This window comes from Orycteropus afer, unplaced genomic scaffold (genome assembly GCF_000298275.1).
Source record: "Orycteropus afer afer isolate SDZICR_OR568_19922 unplaced genomic scaffold, OryAfe1.0 scaffold00071, whole genome shotgun sequence".
NCBI lineage: Eukaryota > Metazoa > Chordata > Mammalia > Tubulidentata > Orycteropodidae > Orycteropus > Orycteropus afer.
In genome coordinates, this window is record NW_006921658.1 from 2,348,771 (window position 1) to 2,359,465 (window position 10,695).

The window sequence follows — 10,695 nt, forward strand, 5'->3', positions numbered from 1 at the left end:
CAGAAGGTTGGTGGTTCAAACCCATCAGCCCACTCCTTGGAAGGAAGATGGAGCAATCTACTTCCATAGTGATACTGCCTCGGAAACCCAAGGAGGGGTTGCTATGAGTCGGGTCTGATTCGACGGCACACAACAACAACAACAACAAAATAGGCAGAAGATGTGATCTTAGTCAGGATAATTCTCCCTTTGAAACAAGAAGGAAGAAGATAAGAATGTGAGAAAATATGGATGTTTAGAATTGGATGTGCATTTCTCATTTTCTTTGTAATTGAAGAAGGTGGCTATAAAAGAAACATTCATGAATAAAACATTTTGAACACATTTTGAACACTTAAATGAAAGAGTTAAGTCAGCTACACAACAGTCCAAGCTTTTATCAGAAAAAGAGAAGATTTTCTTTGTTGCCATACAAGGTCCCTTATCTAATTAGAAGTCTGATTTTGTCATCAACTATTCTTGTACACCTTAGGTTTTGTTATATTTATAAATGCACTTTCTTTAAGTAAATATTTATGGACTAATGCCTAAATAAACTATATGAGCACTTCTGACAGAACTATACAAATACTTGGTAACTACTCTGGTGGCGTATGCCTAAGTCATTTGACTGCTAACCTGAAGTTTGGTGGTTCAAACCAACCAGCCACTCCATGGAAGGAAGACTCATCAATCTACTTCTGTAACAATTTACCACCTTAGAAACCCAATGGGGGTTGCTGAGTTGGAATTGACTTGATGGCAATGAGTTGGGGTTTTTTTGTTTGTTTGCTTTTACGTTGTAAGTCTGGGCAAGAAACCCAAGAAGGGGTTGCTAAAGAGTTGGAATTGAATGGACAACAGTGAATTGTTTGTTTGTTTGTTTTTTTAACAGTATGTATATTGATTTGCTGCATATTATCTTAGTTTAATGGTACAAATTTACAAAATAAACATTGTCCTTTATATGTTACCATTATGAAAATAATTAGATCATATATTTTGGTTAAATATATCAATTACCTCTCAAATTCACATCTTGGCACTTTTGATTTTGTTGACTATTTCCTTCTTTCAGAAACTCTTTCCATTAGGACTGTAGAGCACCATTCACTTAATCAACAATCACTGAACTCCGTCTTCTGAAACAATGACACTCACTGAGCCTGAGTGTGTGCCTAGATCTGCAACACAATATTATCAATCTAACATTTTTCTTCAGTGTTTGTGCAACTGTAGGCTGTGAATACCAGCCATTACATGGGGGCAGCAAATTGGTTAAAACAGGCTAAATCTGAGTTCAGAAAAAGTTTATTTGATTTGCCTGAATCCAAAATTAACTCTCACCAAACTCACTGCCTTTGAGTCAGATCTGACTTATTGCGACCCCTCCTTGGGTTTCCAGGTGGTATCACTACGGAAGTAGATTGCTCAACCTTCCTTCCAAGGAGTGGTTGGTGGATTTGAACCACTAGCCTTCTGGTTAGCAATCAAAATTAACTAGGGTAAAATAACCCTCTCATATTAAAGTGAACACAGACATCAGAAGAGGAACTCAATGTTTTGGTTACCTAATGCTGCTCTGACAGAAATATGCCACAAATGGGATGGCTTGAACAAACAGGAGTATTCTCTCACAGTTTGGAGGCTTTAAATCTGAGTTCAAAGTGCCAGGCTGTAAGGGCTAGGTGAAAGCCCCTTGACCTTGGGCTTCAGCTCTGCCTCCTTCTCCCAGCCCACTGAAGCTAGAGGCTTTTCTTCACTCAGACAGCTGCTGGCTGCTGAGGCTGACAAGCCCAAAGTTGACAAGTAAAAAGGCACAGTCCCAATGTTACCAGATCACACAATAGGCCTTTAATTCAAGTCCATTGAAAGTCCCAAGGTTGGCAGAGCATGGCAGGCTGCTGAACAATGACACAGCTACATGCAGGGTTCAAGCATACCATAAGCTAGAGACCATTCCCAAAGCTGCTGCTTATATATGGGAAGCAGACCACATCCCTAAAGCAGCTACTCAGATGCTTGTGGTAGATCCCACTATGGAGTTTATTACCAGTCTTAACATGGGGAATAATTACCACCAGCTGCCCAGCCACTCAACCAGGCCCAGCCAAGTTGACACACAACCTTAACTACTACTCTCAATATTCATAAAGCCTCTGAGATTTGTTTTAGTTTCATAAGCTTACCTTATAAAGCCATGAGAAAAAAGGTCAGACAAACTCAATTTATATTAGATCATACACTGCAGAAAAAATTATGTGATTCTTCTGCATTTATTATTACAAGAGTTGAATAAAGGTTAATGGATTTGAAAAATTGCATTTCCAGAAGTCTGACTTTTAATATCAAGTGGCTGGCAAGCTACCATCCATTATAAAGAAAACCTGTTGAGATAAATAACTTGTACATAAGATAGGGTGGAAAATTCAAGGAGATTTATTACTGCATTAGTCTACATGAAATAAAGTATTAAAAAGAGCAAAACTGGCTTTAGACCTGGTTAGGAACAACAAAAGAATGCTTGGTTAATTAATTAAAAGGAGAAATAAATTACAGAGGAGTTGTTTGACAATAACCTAGATCTTGATATTTCCTCCAATTTCTTTAAGTTGTGAGATGCCATTCTCAACAAAGATAACCAAATCTTTGGATTCTTGCTTTACTGCCCTTGCATCTCCCATCCCCTAATTCTGAGGACATCCTCAAAAGTTCTGCTTCTAATCATGTGTGACATAAGAAGTGTCCTGGGTCTGTATGCTACATGAAGGGTTGTTTTCAGCCTGAACTATAATAAAAAATTAATCTGAAACTTATAATATCTTTCCTAAGCAGTGATCATGGTCAAACATAAATGTTCAGGATGGAAGACAGTAATTAAAGAAACATGATTGTCAGGTTAATACATATATAATAGTGGGGGGTTTGTACAGTATACTGAAGAAGCAAAACATCCCAGAAAGAAGATGATAAAAACTTTACTTTAAATAAAATGTAATCACATTAGATGAGAACAAGACTAATATACAAATAATAATGTTGACTCTGCTCTGACACATGGTGACCCACGCTCAATATAATGAATTGCTGCCCAGTCCTGTGCCATCCCCATGTACCATTGTAGACCAGACAGACCATTGTGATCCATAGGGTTTTCCCTGGCTGATTTTCAGTAGATTGCCAGGTCTTTCTTCCTACTCTGTATTAGTCTGGAAGTCCCACTGAAATTTGTTCAGCATCATAGCAACACAAGCTTCCACTGACAGATGGTAGTGGCTTCTCAAGAGGTGTACTGGTCAGGAATCAAACCCAGGTCTCCAATGTGGGAGGTGAGAACTTTACCACTGAATCACCACTGCCCAAACAATTAATATTAATAGTAATGACCTTAAAATGAAGAAGTGCAAACCAAGGTACAGACAATATTGGGAAAGAACAATATGAAATTAAGAAGATGATCAGGCTGCATCTGAAAGAAAGGAAATCCAGTCAGGACTGATATTTCCTAGTGAAGGTGCACAGAATTTCATATCAGAACCCCACCAGATAATATTAACAATTGCATAAATGTGTTTAAATTACTCTTTAATTTTTTAATGCATTTTATTGAAACATAATTTATGTACAAAGAAATACACAAAACTAAAGTGACGTAGGTCAATGCTTTTTTTTTTTTTTTTGCAGTATTCCCTCCACTCCCACCCCTGGCAACCAACAAAGAAAGTTTCCCTCCATATATAAACCTTTCCTTGACCCTCCACAACAAGGAACTAATACTATATTTATCCTGCTGTGATTGATTTATTTCACTCAGCATAATGTCATCCAAGTTCATCCACATTATGCAGTGTTTTTCAGACTCTACATTATTCTTTAGTGCTGCATAGCATTCCACTGTGTGTATGTACAATAGTTTGGTCATCCCCTCTTCCACTGATGGGCATGTAGGTTGTTTTCATCTTTTAGCAATTGTAAATATTGCTGCGATGAACACGAGTGCGCATATATCTGTTCCTGTCCTGGCTCTCACCTCTCTAGGATGTATACCTAGTAATGGGATTGCTGGGTCAAATGGTATCTCCAATTCCAGCTTTCTAAGAAATCCCCATATTGCTTTCCACAGTGTTTATATCACTTCACAGTCTCACGAGCAGTGTATGAGTGTCCCAATCTTTCCACATCCCCTCCAGCATTTGTTATTTTCTGTCTTGTCGAACCTTGCCCTCAGTGCTGGGGTGAGACAGTATCTCTTTGTTTTGATTTGCTTCTTTCTGATGGCCAATGATTCTGGGCATCTCTCCATGTATTAGCTAGCCACCTGAATATCCTCATTGGAGAACTGTTTATTCATATTTTCTGTCCATTTTTCAATTGGATTGTTAATTCCTTTGCTGTTGAGGCACTGGAGTTCTATAAATCTTAAAGAAAAGTCCCTTGCCAGATATGTAATTATCAGCAAATATGAATTTGTTGTCATTTTTGTTATGTGCTTTTTCATGGTGTCAATTTCATTGTTCCATATAATTTTCTATGTTGAGTTCATTTTGTTTATGAATCATGTTATCACTTCCCCCAATGCTATTGTTTTAGTATTTGCTAAATATTTGTGCTGGTCCTCTTTTTTATTTTGATATGAAGATTATCATTTTTCTTTGAGGTTACCCTGTGATTTATAGTTTTCCTCCCAAGTTTAGAACATTCCGTTCTATCTTATAGTTGTCTTGACTTCCCTACCATTTAGAAGTTCTGTGACGATACAGTTTTTTCCCTCTTTTTGGTTTGTAGTTGTCCTCATTTGTCAATTGATGTCTCTGCTTCCCTGTTTACAATCTTGTAGGCTTATTTACTTTGGATACCTCCATAGCTGTGTTGGTTTCTGGGTTATATCATCATGTGTATTAATGGTCAGTTGTTGTTGGCTGTTGTTGTCAAGCCATGGTATTTTCAACAGCCTTATATGCATGTGAAAGCTGGACAATGAATAAGGAAGACTACAGAAGAATTGTTGCCTTTGAACTGTGGTGTTGGTGAAGAATATTGAAAACACCATGGACTTCCAGAAGAACAAACAAATCAGTCTAGGAAGAAGTACAGCTGGAATGCTCCTTAGAAGTGACAATGGTTAGACTTTGTCTCACATATTTTGGTCATGTTATTAGAAGGGACCAGTCCCTGGAGAAGGATATTATGCTTGATAAAGTGAAAGGTCAATAGAAAAAAAGGAATATACTCAACATGGATTGACACAGTGGCTGCAACAATGGGCTCAAACATAGAAAGACTCTGAGGATGGAGTCGGAAGTGAATCATAGCACCTAACAATAATAACAAAGCTTGATTGGCAATTATATACCTAAGGCCAATATTGGTCTAATTCAGGCTGTTAGGGTATTTGATACTGTTGAACATAGCACTCAAAAGTGAGAAGAAGTAAAAAGAAGCCTTTGATCCAGGAATTTTGCTTCTCTGAATTTATCTACCAGTAGATGTGCCTAAAGCCCGATATATACTCACATATGTTCTTAAAGACAAATGTAGAAGGATGTTCATTGCAGCCAAATGCTGGAAATAGCCTAAATGTTCGTTAATAAATAAATGGTAAAATAAATTATGATACATTCATATAATAAAATATATAACTATATAAAAATTAAGTATATATAGCAAAATGCCAGAATAAATTCTACACCAAAAAAATGAGAGTATAAAGCAATGTATATAATAAATTCTCATTTATGTAATCAAAAGGAGGGAGAGGTATATATATAAAGATAGATAAAGTTTTTTATAAACACACTATTTCTAGAGGGATACACAAGAAATGGGGTGGGAAATTGCAATCTGGGCTTGAAGATTTACTTTTCACATGTTGTTTGTTTTGTTCTGTCGAGTCATCTCCAACTCATAGCAATCTTATGTACAACAAAACAAAACACTACCCAGTCCTGTGTCAGCCTCACAATCCCTGCTATACTTGAGCCCATCGCTGTAGCCACCATGTCAATCCATCATCTCATTGAGAGCCTTTCCCTCTTCCATTGACCCTCCACTTTACCAAACATGACATCCTTCTCCAGAGAATGCTCCCTTCTGACAACATGACCAAAGTGAGACAAAGTCTGGCCATTCTCACTTCCAAGGAGCATTCTGTCTGCACTTCTTCCAGGACAGATTTGTTAGTTCTTTTAGCAGTCCTTGGTACTTTCAGCATTCTTTGCCAGCACCACAACTCAAAAGTATCAACTCTTCTTCAGTCTACCTTATTCATTGTCCAGCTCTCATATGCATATGAGGTGATTGAAAATACCATGGCTTGGGTTAGGAGCATCTTAGTCTTCAAGGAGACATCTTTGTTCTTCAGCACTTGAAAAAGGTCTTTTGCAATGGATTTGCCCAATGCAGTATGTCTTTTGATGTCTTGACTGTTGCTTTCATTGGTGTTGATTATAGAACCAAGGAATGGGAAGTTTTTGACAACTTGGTGGACTTGAACTGGCAACCAAGTTCATTTGTGGTTTGTATTATGCATGGATTCCGTAACAACATTAGCTAAAATTATTTAGCATTTGTCACAAAACAAAATGTGCACGAACTGTTGAATGAAAAATGAATTTGCTTTGTAAGCTTTCATCTAAATCACTATAAAAAAATTTAGAAAAATAAAAAACTTAGCAAAGAAAAAATATACAAAATCATCTAGGATTTACCAAATAGTAGGTGGCTTAGTCACCTAAGGCATTTAACCGCTAACCAGAAGGTTGGTGGTTCAAACCAGTCACCCTGCAGAAGGAAGACTGGGCAATCTACTTTAGAGATTTGCTGCCTTGGGAACCCCAAAGGGGTCACTATGAGTCAGAATTGACTCGATGGCAGTGAATTTCGTTTGTTTTTTTTAGGCATCGAATAAACAAAATGCATTATGTGCATTATATTATTTAATCCTTAAACTATGTAAGGAGTATACTATTATCCTCATTATATATAAGTAGGTTAAGCAGCTTGCTTAAGGTCTCATAGCTAGTAAGTGACCAAACAGATTTGTACAAGACATAAGGATACCTCGGCCCTCACTGTTCAAGATTTGTCTATATCACCAGCCTTACAGTCTGCTCTCTGAAGAACAATCTCTGAAAACAAAAGGCCTGGTCTGGCCCTGAAAGCAGATGTGAGGGCACTGGAGAGATTTTCAGATCCCATCTACACAGAGCATAGTTAAGAAGAGGGAGTGGAGGCTCTAGGTGAGGAAGTCCCCTGGCCTCATGCACTTCCACACTCTATAGGAAATAGGGTAGTCAGAGGGGGCTCAGAGTGGAAACCGAGGGCCCTTTGTCCTTGTGTGTCAAAGGATGATGCTGTAGAACCCTCTCTAAACTAAAAAGTACAGAAATCAAGTCCAGGAATTTTGAACAATTGAAAGACAGACAAAATGCTAAAGGATGGTGTTTGTATATAGTGATTTATGGAAATTTAAGTGAGAAAATATTCTCTGCCAAATGATTTTGTAACTGGTTATTACCACATCTGTAGTTGAGTTTCACTTATGTTGCCTGCTGGTCCAATGACAAAAATAATATGCTTTTTATTTTATTTGATACTTACTTTGTGTTAGCTTAGTTCTCACTTTCTGTGGTTGAACGTATTTTACAAAGATGGTCAATATATCCCATCCTACATGTTCTTCTTACAAAATGAAGTTGATACCCCTTCTTTTGAGTGATGAGGTCTCTGTCCTTTCCCCTTGAACCTAGATGACCTTCTGTGACTACCTCAACAAATAGACTATGACAGAGAAGTAACCCCCTGTATAATACTTCCAAGTGTAAGTCATAAAGTCATTTACTTCTGTCTTGATTTCTTGGTACTCTTATTCTTGGAACCCAGTCACTATGACTTTAAGGAGCCCAAGTATCCACATGCAAAGTCCTTTTACAGGTGTTTTAGCTGGGAGCCCCAGCCAGCACTGATCATAAGACATCTGAGTAAGCAAACATTTCCAGCTCCCATCTTCTCCCCCAGCATGAAGTCACCTCCAGCCCCTCACCATGGAGTCAATCCCAGCCTTCTCTTCACTCTAACTGAATCTGCATGTCTTCACCAAACTCTGCCCAAATTGTGTATTAAAGAGGAAAATATGTGATTATTGTTGTTTGAAGCCATTATCTTTCAAGTGTTTTCTTAGGTAGCAGTAGATAAGTGAAACTCTATATATCCTTGCAATAGAAGGTAGGCTTTTGAACTCAAGACTATAAGTATCACTATGAATTGACACATTTCTAATGTACCATAATCTACCCATGTAAAAACATAAAATGCTGATCTCCAAAGCCCCTTTTTATTTCATTTAAGTGAATTAAACTTAAAGCCCCTTTTTATTTCTAATCATATTGCTAATATTCAAAATAGCTGATATAGAAGCAGTGTTATCTTAAAATGTCAGGGAACAATTTATTCATCAAGCAGGGTATACAAAGGAGCTCTGATGGCTTAGTGCCTAAGGCATTTGACTGCTAACCAGAAGCCTGGTGGTTCAAACCCACCAATGACTCCTGGGAAGGAAGATTGGGCAATCTACTTCCACAGAGATACCACCTTGGAAACCCAAGAAGGGGTTGCTAGGAGTTGGATCTGACTCAATGGGTAAATTTGGTTTGTTTTTTGGTTAGGGTATACAATGTGACATGTTACCTTGTCTTTTTTCTACTTGTTTTCTTGATAAGCATTTCACTTTGATAAGCTGTAACCAGAACCCAGATATGAGTACCTGCCTTGCACCATAGCATGATGATCAGATTGCAACTTATGTAAATGACATTTTAAAAAACACAACCGAAAGCATATTGGCATTACTTTTCTAAAATTATAGGATATGCATACATTTTTCTAAAATCTGAAAACTCAAAATGTCTAAATTCAGAAGAGAGAGTCCAGATAAAGGCTCGTATAAACATTGATTTTTTGCAAAGACAATTTAAAATAAAGCATAGTGTTTTCAACAAACAGTGGTGGAACTGAACAGCCAAAAAAAAAAGAACCTGTATTTATAATCACATCTTAAAAATTGACTCAAAATGGATGATAGGCTTAAATGTTAATCATTAAAACTATAAAACTTTTAGAAGAAAATACATGAAAAAATCTTTGTGACTTTGGGTTAGGCAAAGAGTTGTTAGTTACAACAATAAAAGCACAATTCATAAAAAGAAATTGATAAATTAAACTTTATTAAAATGTAAAACTTTGTTCTGTGAAAGACACAGTAAAAAGAATGAAAAGACAAGGAATAGACTGAGAAAAAGTATTTTCAAATCACATATCAGACAAAGGACTGGTATGCAGAGTATTTAAATAGCTCTCTAAACTCAATAAAAAGAAAACAACAGTCCAAAATTTCTGTAAATGTGTAAAATATTTGAACAGACAATTCAACAATGAAAATCTAAAGATGGCAAAGCAAATGAAACGTGCTCCACATCATTAGTCCTTAGGGAAATGCACATTAAAACATGAGATACCATTATATATCTATTGTTGTCGCTGTTGTTATGTGAGGTGGAGTCGCCCCGACTCATAGCGACCCATCCTTGGGTTTCCGAGGCAGTAGATTGCCCAACCTTCCTTCCAAGGAGTGGCTGGTGTGTTTGAACCACCAGCCTTCTGGTTAGCAGTCAAGTGCCTTAGGCACTATGCTACCAGAGCTCCTATATATCTATGTGTTGTTGTTGTTGTTGTTATGTGCCGTCGAGTCAGACCTGACTCATAGTGATCCCTCTTTGGGTTTCCGAGACAGTATAACTATGGGAGTAGATTGCCCCATCTTCCTTCCGAGAAGTGGCTAGTGGGTCTAGTGGGTATGAACCACCAGCCTTCTGGTTAGCAATCAAGTGCCTTAGGCACTATGCTACTAGAGCTACCATATATCTATTGTTGTTGTTGTTGTTGTTGTTGTTCTGCCGTCGAGTCAGCCTTGACTCATAGCGACCCCTCCTTGGGTTTCTGAGGCAGTATCACTACGGAAGTAGGATTGCCCAACCTTCCTTCCGAGAAGTGGCTGGTGGGTTTGAACCGCCAGCCTTCTGGTGAGCAGTCAAGTGCCTTAGGCACTATGCTACCAGAGCTCCTATTAGGATGGCTAAAATTTAGCAAAACAAAAACTGACAATACCAACTGCCAGCCAGGATACCAAACAACTAGAGCTCTCATAAAATGCTGATGGGAATGCAAAATTGTCCAGCCCCTATGGAAATCAGTTTGGCAATTTTCTAATAAAGTTAAACATACACTTACCATATGAAACAAAAATGCTACTCCCAGGTATACACCCAGAGATATAAAAAAAATATGTTCACACACAAAAAAACTTGTATATGAATGTTTAACATCAGCTTTATTCATAATTGTCCCAAACTGGAAACACAAAAGTCCTGTATCTGGGGAAAGGACAAACAAATGGTGGTATATCATACACTAGAATACTTTTTGTTGAGTGTCATCAAGTTGATTCCAACTTTTAGCGACCTGTCTTAGTTCTCTAGTGCGGCTATAACAGACATACCAGAAATGCATGTCTTTACCAAACAGAAATTTATTTTCTTACAGTTTAGGAGTCAAGTGCCTTAGGCACTATGCTACCAGAGCTCCTATATATCTATGTGTTGTTGTTGTTGTTGTTATGTGCTGTCGAGTCAGACCTGACTCATAGCGATCCCTCCTTGGGTT